The following is a 21,020-nucleotide window of genomic DNA, read 5'->3' on the forward strand; positions in this document are numbered from 1 at the left end:
TTCAGGTAAGTTCATGTTTCCTGGGCAGCCTGTGAATGGGAAGAGGTCCAGCCACAGCAGAGCAGAGGGCACGGAGAGCACAGGGCACTGTCTGGCTCAGCGTCACCCACAGGCATCCAGCGTGGTACGTGGGGCAAAGGACAGCCTGGTCATGTCTCTGGCACGGAGCTGCACTCCTGGAGCATGAGCTGGGTCTTGGGCTTTTCACACAGAATCTAGAGGGTTCAGGGGTCTGTGCACATCAGCAGGTCATAAGCTATAAATTAGGCCATTAACCTCCAACACTGACTCTGGCTACAGGAAGTTAATAATGTAAAAACTGGTATGAAGAGGGGGAACAAAGTACAGCATTGTCTGCAAGGATTTAACCGCTCGTGTGCTGGTGAGTTTTGAGGGTGCCTGGAATTTTTTCATAAAACCAGAGTTCAGAGATACTATTGCAACTGTAATAACACAGAGTTATATTACAAGAATGAATATAAGAAGTGTAATCACATCACATCACATGCTATACAGGTTTTTCTCACTGATTGTGCCTTCAGAGAATCCTCCCCTTCAGACATACTGAGCCACTTGCCGTTTTTTGAGTGTTGACTCTGAGAATTAGAGTTAGGAAACATTCCTGGCTGTTCAAACCCTGGTCCTTCTTGCTATGTGCTGCTCCACACAGGACAGGCACCGTGCTGGATGCTGAGGCTCAGGCTCATCTCACACGGTAGTTTAAAAGTAACTGAACCTGAAGAGAGTTATGCATTGCAGATTAAACTATTTTTTTCACCCATCTTTCTTGTATCAGTTGATAAATAAAAAGTGATTTTCCCCACAAAATTTGCCTAGCAGCATCAATTCTTACCGGTCAACACTTTTTTTAAAAAAAAACAAGAGTAGTTCTCGTAATGACAGTATTCCATTTGCTTTTCCTCTAAAGACAACATGGAATCCCAAATTATTAGAGAAAAAGATCGTGAGTTTGCTAATCTCTTCCTATCTAATTAGGCATGATGAGTCTTTTGTGTTTCTTATATCTGTTCCATTGGAAACTAAGCACCAGGGTGCAAAGCATGGGCGCAGGGAGCTAATTAGGCTTCCTGGCTGTTGGGTTCGTAGAGGTGACTTTTTAAAGCGATGACCTGAGCATCCCCGAGGAGCACGGCCATCCTCCGCCTGACACAGCAGGGAGAAATGTCAGGAAGGGGCTGGTGGTGTGTTAGCACCACCGAGTGGACGAATAAGGGAAAAAAAGTTCGGTTTTGACACTGGTTGGGGGCGGGGGGGGGGGGGGGGGCGAGCGGTGCCTCAGCCTCACCTGTGTTCTTCCTACTGACGGGTATCTTGGGAAGCTTTCATACACCTCGTCACCAAATCGGGCTTTTTTGTTACACCAGGCGTGGTTCTGGAGTCTGGAAAGTCACTCCAGAAAGCATTAGATCTGTAAATACAAACGTAATAGCTGTAATAAATATAACTGTAACATAAACCCAAACAAAATCTCTAATCCGTGATACAAAATTTCAGATGCCTCAGAAAGAGCTCAGACCCTTCTCAGCATTTTCTGCGAGTTCTGTGCCACCCCTGAAATCAATGTGCTGTTAGGTAATGGAGTGGGTTGTTCGCTAAATCACAGGGGAAAAACCCCTTAATGTGCTGTTTCAAATTGTTTCTTATACCCCAACTGTTCTGTGGGGCTTTTGGCCAGTAACCCTTGTGGGTGGCTGGCCTTGGGCGGCTTTTAATGCTGTTCACAGAAGATATATGAAGACATGCAGCAGCTGGAGCTACCTAAGAACTGCTTTCCCCTGGCACCAGATAAGATAGTTTGTTGAATTAGATAAAAGTGCACTCACCCCCCCACCTCCCCCCTCATTATCTACACTTTACTGGCACACTTCTGCCAAAAGCTTTGGCCAGCTCTGTCTCCTGTGACTTATCTGTTGTGGATCTATTCTTTGGATTACATTACAGACTAGAGCACCCTTTGTGCTACTCCACAAATGCACCCGCTGTCTCTTTACTGAAGCATTTACCATTGCCTGAGATAAGCCCGGCAGAAAATGAAACCACAGGTCACTTGTGCTTTCGCAGTAGCTTCACAGCAGGACCGCCACCACCACCACAGCATGCGTGTGCATGGGGTCTCAGTGTCCTCCTCCACCGAGTTGGTGGAAAGCAGGCAGAGGTGGCTCCTTTCCAAGAGGGGATCTGCAAGCTGGTGTGGGAGGCAAGGAGTGGCAATGCTCCTGAAATACATCCTATAAAAAGTTAACACTTGAATGACTGGCGAGTGAGAGTGTCTTTTGGGATACCCGACCACTCTGCTGCAGCCAACAGGGCTCTCCTAGAACCAGCACAGGGCAGACTACCCGCACCCTTTCTGCAAGTCAATGATCTGGACGAGGGGATCGTGTGCACCCTCAGTAAGCTTGCTGATGGCATCAGGTTGGACAGGAGTGTTGATCTGCTTCTGGGTAGGAAGAATCCCTGCAGAGGGGTCTGGACAGGCTGGATCGATGGGCCAAGGTTAAACAAGATGGTCCTGCACTTGGGTCACAACAACCCCACGACGCTATGGGCTTGGGGAAAAGCAGCTGGAAAGCTGCCTGGTGGGAAAGGACCTAGAAGTGTTGGTCGACAGGCAGCTGAACATGAGCCAGCCGTGTGCCCAGGTGGCCAAGAAGGCCAACAGCATCCTGGCTTGTATCAGAAACAGTGTGGCCAGCAGGACAAGGGCAGTGATCGCCCCCTGTACTGGGCACTGGTGAGGCTGCACCTCGAATCCTGTGTTCAGTTCTGAGCCTCTCACTGCAAGAAGGACACAAAGGTGCTGGAAGGTGTCCAGGGAAGGGCAACGGAGCTGGTGAAGGGTCTGGAGCACAAGTCTGATGGGGAGCAGCTGAGGGAACTGGGGGTGTTCAGCCTGGAGGAAAGGATGCTCAGGGGGAACGTTATTGCTCTCTACAACTACCTGACAGGAGGCTGTAGGCAGGTGGGGGTCCGTCTCTTCTCCCAGGTAACAAGTGCTAGGACAAGAGGAAGTAGCCTCAAGTTGTGCCAGGGGAGGTTTAGATTGGATATTAGGAAAAATCTCATCACCGAAAGGATTACCAAGCATTGGAACAGGCTGCCCAGGGAAGTGGTTGAGTCACCGTCCCTGGAGGTATTTAAAAGATGTGTAGACATGGTGCTTAGGGATGTGGTTTAGTGGTGGATTTGGCAGTGCTGGGTTAATGGTTGGACTGGATGATCTCAAAGGTCTTTTCCAACCTAAATGATTCTATGATTCTAAATTCCACATTTAACAGCATGCTTGCTGCTTGCTTATCACATACAGCCTGCTTAAAATAGAAGCATATGAGAGTGCTGATGTCTCAGGTCCTCTCAGCTTTGAATGGAGAAAAACGTACCCTTCAGATTCAAAGGCTACAAGTCCTAGTTATTGCTAACCTTTGTTGTGTACTTCTCCTCCTTCATCCTACCCACACCTTCTGAAGGTCAAGCGAACTCTCAGAGCCAGGTCTGGCAGTAGATTTCTAAGCTGTTCATAAGACAACTGAGCACCTATGTCCAAAATAATGCAGCCAAAAAAACTAGTCACGAGTCTAAAGAAAGCAAGAAGCAGCCTGACTGTTTTCCTTGTTAACCTGGTTTGTTGGAGGAAAATCCACTCCTACCTACTTGCCACTGTCCCACACCATAGGAGGCACTCACGTCTTCAGCCCCAGCACTCTATAATCCTTGGCTGCTTGATAGTCCAAGCATCTATAGGAAGATCGGCAAATTGTGGCATATTCCAAGTTATCTATAACCCAGACATGTTGGTTGTACTCGTTTAACTCTTCAAAGTAAGGAGGGAATTCACAACAGGTCTTCCACATCCTGGGTGTATGAGCTGCGCAGCAGGCTACTAGGTCAGGTGGGCCAGTATGATGGCCCAGATGGCAGAGCTGGGTCACCTTCTTCAGCTGATGACACCGATTTGCAGTCACAAGAGCACAGCTTCTTGCTTGCTTGTGGGCACTCTACAAATGATGAGACTGGAGACCTGGACACAGGGGGACACAGAAATTACTCAAAATCATCAGGGATATGGAATAAGCGTGTTAGATCCTATGCAATATGCCCTATCATGACCACCTCAACCACCTTCTCTCTTCTAAAATAAGCTTGAGCCTTTCTTCCAGGAAGAAATTAACTTCAAAGACAGCTGGGCTCAAGGGAAGCCCCTGAGCTATGGACTAAGTAAAGCAAGGCAATTAAACCCCTGAAAGGCAAAGTTTTAATCTATGCTTGTCCCTAGAACTTCTTGCTGGTTCGTTCCAAGTAGCTTCCAACAAAACAGTTTAGTATTGGGTGGCTTTTGCTCTACATGTCGGCATTTTAGATCCCTTTGAGATCATCCGAGTCCTAAATGTTGCGTACAGCGAAGGTGGGTGCCTAGTGTGGGATCTAGCTTTCATTGCACATGGGAAGCTCCTTAAAGTCCAGCTCTGCAACATTCAATTTGTAAGTACATAAATCATCTTACATCTGGTTCTCAACATCTGGGAGATCTATTACTGCGCTTGTTTAGAAAGTATATTTGATCTTGGTTCTGGCTGCAGCAGAGCATCTGCGTTTTGTCTCTCCTCATTCTGCGTTGCCCAGCTGTTTGTGTACCAGCTTGCTGTGTAAACAGACCTGCTCCTGCCAGATTCATTCAGCAGTTTCACAAGCTAGCGTCTGTGACCTTGCAATTCCCAGCCCTCCCTGAGAACACATCTGATTAAAGGAGAGCTTGTACCACCCCACAGCTGTCCCAGTACCTCACAGTAATGGGAAAAGGGATACAGAAACCGAGGACCACGTATGCATTTGAAGACAATGAAGATATTGTTCCAGCTCGCCCAGCTGTGGCGATGACATTAAGGAAACCAAAGAGTTTGTGCTATGATTTTCATACTAGGAGTACGAAGGCTTTAAAAAGCACAGCTGTACAGTTTATTCCTTGCCTTTCTTACACCTCTTGCCACGTGGCTTGCTCAAGCCCTCAGGCTGACTTACCTACTGCAGTTCGGAGATTTAGCAACGTGTTTTAATTCCTAGCTGAATTTCGATGGAAATGCAGCCTGGAGAGCTAAACCTGGCTGGCTCAGCAGCATCCACTGTCTCCCTGCCCCTTCCCTGCCCCTGAGGACTGGCTTCTCCCCCTGTCCCCTCCTGGCCTTCTCTGGGCTCTGATCCTCTGCAGGAGGCACAACAAGCCATTAACCATTCTCCCTCTGAGCTTGTTCTTCACAAGCACCATCCAATAACTGGGTAACAGAAAACAGGCATGGAAAGGAAACAGGGTGAGACCCAGGCAACAGCTCCCCACAGGCATCACATCATCCTACCAGGCTACGTCCCTCTGGTCCATGGTGCCCCCTACCAAATCCCCCGATTATGTGCACCTTCTCCAGAAGACAGTGAATGACCTTTCTGGTAAAGCATGTAAGGAAAATTTTGAACCATAAAACTCATAAATAAAGAAAAATGTGATTTTCCCATAATTCTCATTGTTCTGTCTCGACGTCTGTAAACGTCATCTCTGGGGCAGGATTCAACAGCTGTGCAAAGGCAAACACCTCTTCAGTGCAGCATGCTCCATTTGCTCCAAGTTGGTGGGAAGAGTTTTAATAGAAAACACAGGTAATTGCATCGATAAGTAGGTTGTAAATTAGTTTAACATCAAATTATGTAAACGAGCCTGCTATTGAAATGTAATATACTATTTTCAAAACAAATGTTCCTTTTTAACATCTGCTGCTGGTAGAACAAACAGTTCTGGTCCCAGAGAGGAAAAAGTTTTCCTGTTGGGTAAAAGAAATGTCCCTTAGTATGACCGTGATTAAACTGCTGGTGTTACCTAGCAGCTGGGTAACTCCACCTCACAGAGCTATATCACCATTAAGAAGGTGCCAACTATTTATGTAACTTTAAGTGCTCACAGGTTACACCCATAGTTAACCTGAAAGCATTACACATGCAAAACCTGGGGACTCATAACTGGGGGATCAATGTGTGAAGTACCTAGAGCTACCATAAAATTGTGCCTGGGTGTTGCTTTTTTAAGGAGATTATAGTCTATTTGAGTAAACATCAATCCAGGGAAGCCCCATAGCCTGTGTTATGCAAGATACCAGATCAGATAACAAACCTGTCTCCTGGATTTACAGCTGTGAAAAAGCTGAATCCTTCCTACAACTAACTGGGCAGAATTTTAACCCTCCGTGAATCCAAGCAAGAGCTGGCCAAGCAAGTTGACCTGTGGCTAGTTTCTCCTGTGTGGCTGGCGAGCAGCATACTCTCCTCAGTATGCCACTCGTATTTATTGGCTTATTGTTCAGTTTGTATCTGAAAATTAAATAAATGAGATGCAAACGGTGTCCACAGATAGGGGTTATAGACTACCAGGGGTTTTTGTTGGCTTTATCTGAAACTCACTCCTGTGCTAAATCAAATTAATACTTTCTCCTTGCTTTTCCCATGGAGATTTTTCACAGCATCAGCAGTTTAAAAAATAGGCAGTGAGTGAAATGAAGCATCTATTAATATTTCTGATTTTGGGAACAGACTAGGTTCCACTAAAGGTGTCTTTTTAAGACTGAGCTCATCTAATCTAAGATGTCCATGGCTTTTCCCCACTGATTTTTTGCCTTATTCTAATTTAAAGAATGGTTCATGATCAGGAAATAGCTTTACATAAATTGCCCAGTGAAAGTCAGTATTATAAATGTTAATGTATACAGGATCACATAATCCTTCAGGATTTTATGATCCTTTTTAAAACAAACCCCAAGTATTCTCAGCTGAGTTGAGTAAACCATTTCAGAGATGAGTATTAGCAGAATGAGGAGAAAAACAAGAGCAAAAGACAAGGGATCCCAGATATGAATTGAACTGAAAGCTGACATTAGAGAGTTCATAGAAGAATACAAGAACACTGTTCCAGATGGCAGGAACTGCAGAGGAGGAAGAGCACAACTGCAAGAAGCAACGAAGGGAAGCTAACGATAGATGAAGTAAGATGAGAAACAGACACCCCAAGGCATGCATCCAATTCTTCAGGTTATGTAAAATTATCTTTACCATTTATGCACTTCCCTCCTTTTCTGGGTGATGCACATTGCAGATAGAGTTGGTAGCACTGCTTGTAATTACCACTGCCTGACAGTTCTCGTTACAAGCTCCTGCTTTCAGTTGCTGCTAAGTTTGTTAGATGTTACTCACCCAGGCTGAAACGTCTTCTGCCAAGTCTTGGCCTGGGGCTGATTCTTTCCCCCTCCATTTTCTTTTCAGAGGAGAAAAGGGGAGGGCAGTTTCAGTAAAAATGGTTCTGTGGTTTTCAGGGCAAGATTAGGCAACCATTTATTTGAGCAAGAGCTTGAAATTTGGCAAAAGAAAGGGGAGGTCACCCCGATGCCAGAAGATGTAGCCAAATTATAAATGTGTTTTTAAGAAGTCTCAGCTCACATACTTTAGCAGAGACTTGTCAGCTTGGCAGATGAATTTGCAGAGGGTTGTGTCAGCACAGGGCACGCTGTGTCCCCTGCCAGCTTCCAGCTCCTGGCAGGATTGTCCCCAGCAGGCAGCAGAGCTGGATGCTGCTTGTGCCCAGTGCTGCTGCCTCTGGGCACCCAGGCTGCAGCTGCGCTGGGAGCCCCAGGGCTGGAGCTGGATGTGAGCAGGGAACTGGGGCTGAGGTAGCAAGGTAAAAAGGCACTTGGATTACAAACCAGTGAGAATAAAACTGTGATGACATAAGGAGCTGGAAAGGTAAATGCTAGCGCTCCAAAGTAGTGCCCAGGAGCTGGGGCAGGATGACTGGTGGGACAAGAGGATCAGTGTGGTCAGGAGGAGGAGGGAGGAGAACGTAAGGGAGGGGGAAGAAAACATCTTGGTGATAGCTACCATGTCCTTTCCAGAGCCCAGAGCCGAGCTAAGGTCACCCGCTTCCTCCTTTATAAGCAGAAATCTGGAAGTCGACTGGCACGTGAGGTTCTTCCTGCTCACAGGGACGTCCTGCACTGGCTGAAAGCCTGTTACTGCTGTGCCCTGGTTAGGTCTAAGGCTTCAATTCTCCACCAAGGAGATACATTAGTGCTTATCCTTGGTGGAGCACCTCAGCATGGGATCAAGGCAGACTTCTCTGCCATCTGTCATGCACACTGTTCCCTGATGCTGTGGAGGAGATAAGTGAGATGTGGTGCACAGCCAGACTAGCTGCTTGTGCTCCCTTCCTTGCAGCCTGGGGAGGAAGAAAGAGCAGCTGTTGCCAGGCTGGGCTGCAGAGAGATGACAAAAGGCCCTAATACCATGTGTTGCTGCAGGCCCTGAAGCATAACACAGAGCAGTTATGGAAGAGGAGCTTGAAGAAAGGCAAGAAGCAATGGCCATAAACTGTATCCTTACTCATATGTCCTAATGATCTCTCTCTTCCCCAGCCAAGTCAACTGCCAGTCTCCCCTCACACTCCCACCAGCTCCTCACCCCATAAAAAAAATCACCGTAAAACTAAACCTCTGCCTTAGTCATGCCAGCATGTCCTTGTTCTGCACCTCAGCATCTTCCCAATGACGTTGCCACCAGTGACCGCTGCCCCTCAGGCTTCTTGGTCCGAGCACCATCTGAACATCCCAGCATCCTCCTGACAGCTGAGCCCCAGCGACAGCACCCTGGAACCCTTCTAGCTCTTGCATTAAACCTCATTATTCTGTAGCCTCTACACCCTCACACCACCAATGACCCTCCTCACCTTCAGATTTATCTGTATCATCCCAAATGACTATTCCCTCATCCCTGCTGCTGGCCAAGTCAACAAGGTGTAGTTTTCAGTGTCATCCTGAACACCTTCTCCAGCTGCCGCCTCCTCTCCATGCGAGAGAAGCTGGATGCAGAGACCTCACCAGCAAAACAGTACAACCTTTCTTGTCTTTTCTGGATAGAGTCAACTTGGTCCTGAGGGTTGAGGTTCCTCCCAGCTGGCCTTAGACAACTGCATCCAACCAAGCCAGCACCAGTTTCTTTTACAGGGAATGGTGACAAATGGACGCTGCTAGGGCCCTGTTGGTCTGACTCAGTTTAGGAATTTACTTTGACTGCCCCAAAGCCCCATTATCTCTCTAATCACTCTAAGTTAAGTGGAGACAAGGATAAGCTCAGCTTAGAGACCCCTTATTGACTTAGAAAGTTTACTGAGATGATTGCACCCCAAACAACATTGCATATTTACCCTTATTTCTTAATTCATGCACAGCAATGATCTTTTTTTTTCCTTCAAAACAGCATTTCAAGTTTCTAGGGGAGTGTCCTGCGTTGTGAGCTTGCCCCGGTGAGGGCTGGCTCAGCAGCAACACCCTTGGCTGCCATCAGCACACAACAATACCATACCATACCATATCATACCGTACTGTACCAGACCATACTGTACCATAACATACCACCCCACCCCACCACCTAGGGGTAAGAGCTTGGATCTCAATGCATGGTGTAGAAAAAAGTTTGTAACACAGTAGGCACAGAAATGCCAGGGTGGTAAGCATTAATGAAAAGCAGGAATAAGGGAAAGTTCCAGGAAATATTTTTCCAGCATTGCCATCCTTGCTCCTAGATAGTGCAAGTGTCATTTAGAATACATTTAAGTGATGTCTTTTGCTATAGTCAGTACGTTCCAGCTTCATCAGCTTGACCAGAATGGGTTGAAGGTTACAGAGACTGGAGAACGGAGGAGACACCACCATTATGCACTGGAGAAACCCAGGGTGGGCTCATGTCTGGAAATCTCTGGGCACTTTTCTCTATTGAAAATGATAGTATAGAAATGGAAAGGCTCCAAGACGGGCTACAAGGGCATGCAGGTTTTGGATGAATTTCACACAGGAAGTACTTGAGCAAGCTACAGCTTTTCATCTCAAAAATAGGGAGGACTGAGGAGAAAATGATGAAATATAAATAGGAAGAAAGTGAACAAGAAAATATCCCCCAGCCTCTCTTCCTTTACAAAAATCAGATGACATCAAATTAAATTAGCAGGGACCAGGCTCAAGACAAGATGCAATGGCTCTTTGCACAACAGTTAATTAGGCAAAGATCTGTGTAACTGCCACATGACGTAGTCAATACTGAAATGCTTACCAGCTGGCAGGAGAATATTCAGGGCTTCTACACCATACTCACAGACTGCAGTCTCTGGTAATAATTCTATACTCTAGACGTCAAGCAGATATGTATACATGTGCATTTTCCTGTGCTTGCAACCTCTCTGCTGTTGGCCACCGCTGGCGATGGGGTACCTGCCTGGGCAGAGCTTTGCTCCAGGAAGCGGAGATGTTCCCAGGGGAGAAAAAAATGTGTTTAAGAGTGAAACAAAATTCAGAAACAAAAACACAGTGTGCAAAGTTATAGATATTTTTCAGTTGCTCTTGAACAGTTGTTTTCAAAGTTTTACAATAGAAAAACCAAAAATTGTTTTAACGTGTACTGAAACAAGAAAATCTGAAGTAACACCAGATTTCAAAAATTAATATTGGCTTCAAGCTCCTTTTACGTAGTATAGGTTGGTTGCTCATTCACTGGGTATTTTCATTATGTGCTTCTGCAGGGAAGATAATTTGCACACATATTTATTTGAAGACTATATTACAATGAATAAGCATAAATAATGTATATGAGAAGGCAGGGTAGGATTGCCTGGCAGCCTTCAATCTGTCATTCCCATGACTTCTAGTTTGGCAATCTTAACATAGCTCTTTGTGTGGGACAAATTATAAAGCAAATAATCCTGAGGTAAGGCTTTCTTTGCCTACACAGTGCTGAATTTATTTATTTTTCAATTCCATTCAAGTCCCAAGTGCTGTCTGAGTGCCAAAGTTTTAGTCAATATGATTTTTCATACTTCAAATCTTCTTTGTTTAGTTTTAAATGGAGCTGTCACGTCTCTTGTGATGACCGGGGCAATGTTTTTTAGAAATATATCAAAAACTATGGAAACTTTTCAAGGTCTCCTGCAGATTTGCACAGGGAGATGAGGCTGTTGGGATGCACTGAGTCACACCCAGCAACAGCCTCTCTGGAGGCTGACAGAGGACCTTATCACCTCTTGAGCCTTTCTCTTTCACTCGGGGGTTTAGTAGGTGACATGGTGTCCAATGAGAGCTGCAACGAGCATGTCACATAGGCAAGAGCTGAAGGTCCCACTGCAAATACACCACCTGAAGGCAAGGGCTCTGCAGCTTCCCCTCAGCGTGCATCTGCAGCAACACCAAGCACAGTAACTCTTCATGGCATCTCAGCCTCGACTCATTGCCATGGAGCAAGATTACTCCTTAATGCATGTCGCCCTCCTTCCAAGGTGCTTTCAAAGGCTTTTTCTCCCCGTTGTATCTAGGCAGGCAGTGGTTTGCCTGGGAGCTGGGAGGGGAGCAGATCTCCTCGTGCCTCCAGCGGTTCATTCCCTCCTTCTTCATATACAAGTGAATAGGGGGAGGGAAGGAGGAAACTGAGCCCACTTCTGGGGATGCAGCAGCTGAAGATCCAGTTTAAGCCGCCAGAGAGATTTCTTCTTTATTTACTACTGCAGAACAAAATACAGTTACCAAGGATCTGGTTAATCTATCATACAAAAAAAATATTGATTGACCTAGAAGAAGGCGGCTGATGTTTTTCTTTTTATGACTACAAATGACGCCCTTTTGCTGTTTCAACACTGATGGCATGAAATCAACATAAAAAGCAAAAAAAAAGCTAAAGTAACAACATTAACTTAATAAATATGCACCGTGAACAAAATAAAAATAGCTTAGGATGCTAGGATCATTCCAAAGCAAACACAACCTAAAAATAATGAAGCGAAAGTTAAATTTAACAGAAATAAAATATATTAAGATCCAGGAAATCTTAAGCTAAAAATACCCTGCTTTGCTCTGACTCTTTAAAAAGTTATTTCAGGATCATAAACGCAATTCGGATTTATACTGAGCTGGGGATTTTTTTTTTGTTTTATCTATATGTTTTCTTCTGTTTGAGATTCTGGCCTTTACAAATGTTTAACATTGGGCATTTATGAAGCAATTAAGCATTTAGAAATGGACATTCCCAATTGACTACTATGGCTGGATTATTTTTTAGGAGGCAAAGGACTGAGGACAAAGCAAATTCTTCAATTTAAGACATCAGTTCAAAAGTTGAACACTGATCTGCATAAGAGATTTTTGGTTGAATAACAAAATTTTAAAACAAACCCAAGAAAATTATTCTGCCATTCACTTCACACTTGGTAAAAGTATAATTCAAGCATATAAATAAATGTAATCTTTGATGAGAATCTCTTCTGGTTTTCAAAACAACAGCAAGAAGATATTCAGGTTGTACATTCTGGGTCCATTTTGATCTACTACCTTTTCAAAATTAGTGTGGCTGCTAGCAATATTCCTCTGAAAAGCCCCGAAGTTTCTGAATTGCTGTTGGGGTCAGCTTACTCACCTTGGGGTCCATGGTTTGGTGCATGCATTAGCTAACTCTAAGTAGGATACATTTCCTTTTTCTTTTTTATGGAAGCAGCTTGTGTAAACTGCATCTCTTTAAAAATTAGTTGTCAAGTATTTTCTTCTTTCCTGGGAGAGTTTTTATTTATCTCAGTTTTCCATAAAGGTGGGTTGAGGAGGCCATTCTGTTTGGGAGGAGGAGGGGAAAGACTACTACTGCTTCAGATAGGACTGGCTGCGTCCATTTCAGACTCCTTCGGTTTGAAAAAAGTACTAAAGTTAGGCCAGAAGAAAATGGAAAGGGCCAAAAAGCACAAAAAAAACCAGTTGTGATTTGTAGACTGTTCATTTATTGTGATCCCCTTGGCAGTTCTTCCCAGATCTTTGAACGCCAAGGTGGAATTCACACTGCAAAGGGAAGGTTAAAAATGTGGAAGTATTTAAACATTTTAAACAAGCTGGATTTAGTTTGTTGGAGGTCCCATACGCAGATCTGTGATTTACTTGAGGCTGGAAGCAATGTTCAGAGTTCCCTGTCACTTAATTATGTTGTGCAGAGCTCCAAGCTTATTTAAAACTGTAGCAGACAAGAATAATTTGCATGTTTAGGATTAGGGTGATTCATTCAGTCACACAAAACCCCATGGCCTGCAGTGGCAGGGGGACAGCTCAGGGTCAGCTGGGGGGTGGCTCTGCTGGTATCAACTTCAGCTATTCTATTACATTATTTAAAGCCAAAACCAAGGAACAATTTGAAAGTAATAGCTTTAAATGAACTACTACTGTAAATTGGGGGAAAAAATTCCAGCTAAATGGAGAAATAACTTTTAGAGGATGCACCTCCTACTGCCCCCTCAGCTGTGCTTCAAAGTAATTTTTTTCCCCCAGAGAGAAGAAAAAAATGGGACCTAAATCAACAATTGTATTATTAATTTGCAGTTTACAGCGTAGCAACAGCTATCCAAAAGGGTGCTGGATTAGCTGGCTCTGTGCTTGCTTTTATCTATCCACATTCTGGAAGGATGCACTTAATTCAGTGTTCCTGAACTTTTAACTGTGGTCAGGTTTGATAATTGAACGACACCCTGGGAATGGGATTTATATACATTTCTGACACCTGGCCATCACACCCTCCACTAAAGAATCACGGCAAAGGTCACGTAATGATTTTTTTTTTTTGTAAATGATGTAGAGACTCCTAATAGCTACTGAATGGATGAATCAAGCAATTTACCTTTTGGCAAAAACATTTTAAGGTAGCTTTACAGGATTAGTAAAATTCATGGGAAATAACAGATGAATGACTGTGCTCTCATTGCAGTAATTGTACTGGGGATGCCTGCATGCTTACTTACACCTTGGCAACCATTTTTTCCAATACTGAGTCTGACTACAGATTTCTGTTTCCCTCATCTTGCTAGACAGTATAGCATTAGCAGGTTTATACTGAACAGTGAATACAGTTGAAGAGCATCCCAGGGAGAAATTTCCAGGGTCTGTACTACCTGCAATAATTAATTTCTGTATCTGTGATTTGACTAAGTAGCATTCTGCTTCTGCTTTTTTGTAGAAAAAGCTGTGCAGCGTCTAAAGCACCACAGAGTCCCAGCAGCTTCTGGTAAGAAAGGAGACACACTAGGCTTGCTGGGGCGGTTTCTGGCACGCCAGAGTTTCGGGGCAGATGCGAGCATCGCCAAGCCTACCAAGGGGACGCAGTTGACAAGCTAGGCTCCAGAGAAGGCACTTGAAATACCTCTGGAGAGCAGGAGGCCAAGAGTACCTTGACTCCTAAGGAAGCCTTTCTGGGGTCCAGTTTTCATATTTTCAGGAAATGTTTGGGTAGTTCTTAACCCTAGGGTTTTTTTGGTTTGGTTTGAGGTTTTTTTGTTGTTTTGTATTGTTTTTTTGTTTGTTTTTGGTTGTTTTTTTTTTTTTGGTGGATGCCTTTCAAGAATAACTTGTTAGCTTGCAAAGGGAAAGAAACTTTGAAATGACTTGAGAAATCAAGTTATCTTCATAGTGGCAAATTAACAATACCCATTTCACAGGTGAAGCACGTGAAGGGAGGAGGTTTGCCAAGAGTCTCTGCTGTGTTACAGTTCAGGGTCTAGCTTGTGCTTCTGCGCGGGACCCCTACCCATCCACTCACTAGTGACCGCTTCACCAGTCAGAAGCACCAAATTCCTGGTTTTGCTGTTCGCCTTTCCACGCAAAGCAAACGAGAAAAGCTTGCTTGTATAAAATGACTATATTTTAATCTCTTGTTTTCCGTACCAAGGAATCAAGAGAATCGGTGCATTTTGTAGATCGGGCATCTTGATTGCTGGCACGAGACGCAGGCTGGGTATCGCACAGTTAATAACCTCAGAAAGGTGGTGTGTTGTCTTTGGTGCAAGGTAGAAGGCACAAGCCTGCGGAGGAGTTCTCTCCTAACTGGACTCAAATACTACTTGAAAGGAACAAAGTGTTCCCATCCCTCTAACCAAAAATAGAAGAGAGAGAGACCATACTTCCCAAAGTATTTGCCAAAATGATAAAGGAGTCAAACAAAACCCACTCCTAGCTCCAAAGCTCTAGTTTAAGCTCACCAAAACACTTCACCTACTCCAGCGCTGATGTTGCTGATCCCCAAATCTTGAAAGTCCCACCTCTTCGATGCAGGGCAGAGAGAAGTACCAATGCTCTCTTGTCTGCATTTAAAAAAAAAAACAAAACAAACCAACAAACAAAACCCACACAACATGTGAGGGGAAAAAATAATGCTAGTGAACTTCTAAAGGAAATGACAAACGCTTTGATGGTATCACCTAAACTGGCATGCCCAGGCTTGAAACTCCACCTCTCGCGTGTTGTTCGCTGTACATTTAGGTCACTAAAGTACATCTTGAGGGAGGGGCTGTCTCCTGAGAGTTTCAAGATACACTGCTTCCTTTCTCCCTAATCAGCTGTGCAACAGGGTATATTTAGAAACAAAAGCAGCAGTGCTGGCAAATGGGTTTAGTGCACATTAAAACCTGTTTTGGAAAAGTCAGAACAGGTCGTGCATGTCTCCAGCTCAGGCAGAACTGGCAGGCTCTGAGCAAAATAATAAATGACTTGCATACATTCAGCACCTTTCATCCTGAGAGAGCCCCAAGTATTTTACATAATAGGAGTTATCGCCTACCCACCCATGAAACAGGCACCTGTGGAAGGCAGGCTGCACGAGCCAGATGGGGCACAAGCGTTTTAAAGGGGCAAGTGAAGACTATCATCTCCTTTATTCAAACACGCAGGAGGAATTTAGGTGGGCACACGAATTAGCCAGGTTGGAATTTAGCCAGGAAAACAGCATATGAAATAGTCCTTGCTTGGCAGTAAGTGCCATGAATTATTTAATGATCCTGAGCCAAACACGGAGCATTTCATCTTAACCTACTGAAATTGCTCCAGACTCCCAAACAGGTCTATATTAAAAAAAAAAAAATTCTCTTTCAAGTCTCGTGAAGCTTATTTAGTCAAGGGCAGAATTGCGAACAGCAGAAAGTCAACTACAAGGAAGACCTTCCTCAGTAGGGGGGAAAAAAAAAAAAAAAGTATCATAAAGAGAAAGTTTTGAGGTGAAGGGGGTGGGAAATATCCCACTGCCTTAAAGGAAATATATACCAGTAAACAAATGATGTAGAAGTCTGCAGGCCATCATTTTTACCACACTGCTCTGCACCAGAGAACGTGCAAGACTGTTCCATCAGAAAAGACCACACACTTCTGCTGGATTTTTTCCCCTCTTACCCAGTTTGATGCTTTTGTTTTTGCCAACACTGGTATCTGGGCTTAGCTTCAAGCTCATCAGTAGTTCCCTTAGAGTTTCAGCCAAAAATACATCTTTTCCACAAAGGCTGGATGATTTTCAGGATGATTTTACTTCTCCGCAGGAGGTTTTTCTCCTACTAAGTGGGAGCTGTGCTCAATCTATTGTATCTTGGCCCCACTCAAACTCAACTAGCTGGGTTAATTCACAGACAAATTGAACGCATGCAGTATGTTTAGTTAGAAGACAGATAGCACTAAAGTGCCCTTTACCATGGTGGAAGCATTTTGTCCAGTTTATTAAAGCAGCTGAGCTTAATTAAAACATGTAAATATTTTCAATAGAAAAAAAGAGCAGGTGCTAAAAGACTTCTTAAGCAGAGAAAGAACCAGTGTTTGGAAACCCAAACTGGACAAACGTAAATAGCAAGTAAGTTCCACCACCACCCCACCCCCCTATTTTTACACATCTTTACAGTGTGATTGTCCACTGTAAGGAATTGCCAGATGAAGTGCCACTCAAAACTGCACCTTTCTGAGGTGTTTACCTTAGCCAACAACAAATCACAGGAACAACAGTGGTTACCAGCTGAGTCAAAGATGGAAGAGGCCAGCTGGTCTGAAGCTCTGGGAACCTGCATTTTCTAACCTAGCGCTTGAGCTCTAACAGTGGTCCCTGTTCTTCGAGATGGTGCTGGGGAGCGGACCTCGGAGGTCAGCCAGATCGCTTAACCACCCCGAGGCTGGTTCAGCTCTACCACATTTCTGAGAGATGCTCATCTAACATGTTCTTTGAATTCTCCCGTGACAGAGCAACTACAGCCACCTCAGGCACCCCAGCAAGACACCCAAAAGAGCAGGTTTTCCTAACCTAAAGTTCATCTCACCACAGTGTAACCGATGGCTTCACATCCTATGCTTGGTGGATAATAGATTCATAGCAGCGGTTGCTTTTTACTTGAAGATCATCTTCAACCATTTAATCAGCTTTTCTCTAGGCAAACGGCCCAACTACTGTAATCATCCTCTCTCACATTTTCCTTATCATCACTACTTTCCTCTGAGCCATTTTCAGTCCATGTCTTTCATCAAATGCTTCACACCCAAAAGGCTGACCAGCACTCCAGCTGCTCACCAATATGAACCAGCATAGCCTTGTGTCTGTTTTATTTGCATTTGTGCATCTCATGACAGCATATGCATTTTTATTACAGCAAAAACCTGACAGATAAATCAATTCTGTGTTGTTCTCCTGAGCCACAATATCTGCTGAGCTACCAGGTCCTAACCTGTAATTCCTGTAGCTGACTATTTCTGAGTACACACTTGGGTATCTGTCTGTATTGGTTCACCTCCATTTTTTCTCCAAACAGTCCTCTGTCTGATCTTGTCTTATAGCACACTCAGAGCCCCTCCAAATTTTGTGTATTTCTAAATACAATTCACAAATATATGCAAATTTATTAACACATGTAAACCCATAAAATGCAAACACCCTCACACCCTCACTGAGATCTGAGTATCTGAATAACACGGAGAGTATATCATACATTTTTACAGATGACACAATGGAAAAAAAGAGAAAAAAAAAAGAAAAAGAAAAGCCTAAGAGAGTGGCCACTGGAGTCAGTGCTAGAAGCAGTTAGAGCACTTAGTTTGCCTATTATGGGATATAAAAATTTGTTCAAGTAGCAGACTAGGACGTATGCAAGCACCGCATGCAGTCCAAAGGGCTGATTCAAAACCTAAGGTCAAAGACTTCTGACTTAAAAAGCACCCTGAATCGGCTTCAAATGCCTGGACACCAGCTTGTCATCTTATATTCCAGCGCTACTGTTCTACCAAAGAAATACCTAGCAACAAAAGTCATAGCACAGAAATAGTTATACTCAAGTGCAGAATAAATCCGCACGTTAGTACATTTTAACAGAGTCTAGGCCCACCCACGGAGGCAGCTTAAATCTTCAAAAACAAAAGAAACCCCAGCAACCGTCATGGGATCCTGGGGAGGGGGAAGTAATCCAAAAACATCTTAATCTCTATTTAAAAAAAGTAACTTGAGCAAGTAGCGTAGCATGCGCTGTGTACCGGTGGAACATGGCAGTTAGCTGCATTGGGCGCCCATTACCTGCCACGAGGAAACATTTGGCTCCATAACATACCAGTTCTCTATCTCCTTAGCCATACGCATCTCTTTGTGTATGCACGTACATGCCTATGCAGCTACAGAACGTGCACGTACTAAGATGCATAGCATGGATTATGCATTAAACCTGAAGGTAAACTTCAGTGTAGACAAATGTTACCTGAAGCCACCCTCCCCCCTGTCCCAGCTGAAAAGCAAGACGCACTCCCACAGGAGGGAAGTGACTGGCAACACATCTTCTCTTATCCCACCCCTTTGGTTTTGGGTTTGTTGTGTGTGCAAAGTGCCTTTATGTCCCCAAAAGCTAAACTAACTTATATGTGGTGTGCTACAGCTACTCAAGACTGGTTTCTTGAGAGGCAGCACAGCTGAATAACACGTGTGTTCACATTCCCTCTCATTATTCATTCTGGTTTTCTGATTGAAATGCTCCTACATCACACCTAAAACCCAGAAGATTTTAAAAATAAGCACCAACCATGCAGACTTTTATGTCTGGGATGGGACTTTGGGTTTTTTCTTCTGGGCCTAGAACAAATATTGTAATCCTCGTGAGAATCTGAGTTATCTTTAGGCAGGAAATTAGTGAGTCTATATATAGATACAGATGCAAACGCCTGCAGCATTCCTCTATGTGTATATATGTATAACAATGCAAGATTTTCTCCCTCTCACACTCATAATTAATTAATGTACTTTTACACCTAAAAGATTACTTTGGCTTCGTGGAAAGAAGACCAGATAAAGCTCTGGATCTGAAAAATAGCTAAAACCAGAAGGACTTGGGCACAAAAGCTTTCAGAGAAGGAAAGGCTGGTGCAGTATTTATCAGTCAGTGGTAACTGCACACTCTTGTCGTCCACCAAATACAAGTAATTCAAGTGAACTGGTGAGCAGCAGAGGAGGGCTAACCTGAAACAGCTCACCCTTCCTAATGAGTGCCCACGTGCAAATGAAAACTATCATCTGATATGCACTAACATATTACCTTTCTGTCGTGTATTTGTGGGTTTAAGCTAGCAGAATCAGATGCAGACCTTAGACTACATTGCAAAAATTACATTCCTGTGTGGTGATGCCACTCAGTAAAAGACCCCCAAAATAGCACGGTTTGAGACTGAATTAATAGGAAACTCTCAAGTAATGCTTCACCCTCAAAGCATTTTGCAAGCATTAACATTTCAGTGCTCCCTGGACACAAATAAAATCTTCCCATACAACTTTCCTGCAAAATGGTAACAAAGCTGAGCAGAGAGTCAGATGTGCCACTACAGGGTGGGCATCCTCTTTATCCAGGGCAGCGCGTGCCCAGCTAGATTGCATTTTGAAAAACATCTTTTTCCTTTGTTTCAGTTGTCACCGATGCACTCGCTTCAATAACATGGTCATCTGTTTTAGATGTTAGTGACACTAAAAATAAAATGCAAGCAAATGTGAAGCCACTTGCCACAAAGAGACAAGTCCACCAGATGTCTTCACTTCGTTAGAAACGAGACATTTCTAAAAGCAGCTAAAAAACTCTGGCCTCATACAGCAGTACAGCTCTTCCTTCCCGTTTTCATGGAACTCACCAGACTTCATCATTTTATTTTCAAGGTGATGATAAAGCAAATTCCATGTATCACAACAGTAAACTTCACTGGCAGAGATTACGGTTGTAAGGAACCTGAACCTTACCACAATTCTGGATTTTCACGTAAAACCAGCTTTTTTCCAAGCCACAGCTGACACACAGATGAGAGGAACTTGGATACTGGTATTACTGCTTGGGTGACAGGTTTTCTAGCATTCTTGCCAATAAGCTGCAAAGAGAAATTGCTATTGCTCAGTGATCAATGGGTACTTATCAGATTCAGATTAATTCTTAGAGGAATCTGTATCCACATAAAGATGATCAGGTCCTGAAAGGCTGTTTACAGGAGCAAAGACCTTTAACAGGAGGGTCATGTCTTAAGTGAAAAACAAAAATTAAGACATAAAGGAAGTCACACAGTTTTACGTACTGGAGTATATAAATCTAAAAACCCAGGGCTTTAACGCAGCTGTTAGAATCGCCAGGGGTGAAGGTGGTGGCGGGTACAGGCTGCAGCAGCAGGGGAGCTTTAACAAGTCCAGCGTCATCACCTTCTGTAGGCTCTGAAGCTTCTCAGCAGCACTCCGCATCTCTCCTGTACAGCAAGTGTAATGCTCCCACACAGGCTTTGCTCCCGCCAGCAACCTCTTGGGCTAAAGAGACACCCACAGCCCCTTGCAGACCACAGACCACACAGGCTGAGGGCCACTGGTCTAACCAGAAGGCAACTCACGGTTGCTGCCATTTGCCATGAGGTGTCACCACCTAAATCATGACATTTCTTAAAGTGTGGGTCTGGGACTTTTTCCATACGCATACATAAACAGTATCTTGTTTCAACTGTAAACTTGGAAGTCTAGAATTACAGCTGAACCTCCTAAAGGCCTCTGGGTCACACTTTTCGACAGTGGATGATGGGTATGAAAGGGATGTGCCGCTTGGCGAGGTCTGAAAAGGGTCACTTGTCAGTCAAGAGAGCTGAGACCAAGGTGTTTGCACACCTAACAATGGAACT

The 21,020-nt window shown here is 44.1% G+C and overlaps 1 long non-coding RNA gene across 1 annotated transcript; it reads right to left on the reverse strand.

Moving 5' to 3' along the window:
- Positions 1 to 788: 788 nt before the first annotated feature.
- LOC129784397 (uncharacterized) lies at positions 789 to 11,579 on the reverse strand. The gene is made up of 3 exons (XR_008747084.1): positions 7,246 to 11,579; positions 2,025 to 4,039; positions 789 to 1,429 (listed from the first exon to the last, which is right to left on the reverse strand). It is a non-coding gene; the product is annotated as an uncharacterized LOC129784397 (long non-coding RNA).
- Between the last annotated feature and the right edge of the window lie 9,441 nt (positions 11,580 to 21,020).

Source organism: Falco peregrinus, chromosome 4 (assembly GCF_023634155.1).
Source record: "Falco peregrinus isolate bFalPer1 chromosome 4, bFalPer1.pri, whole genome shotgun sequence".
Lineage (NCBI taxonomy): Eukaryota > Metazoa > Chordata > Aves > Falconiformes > Falconidae > Falco > Falco peregrinus.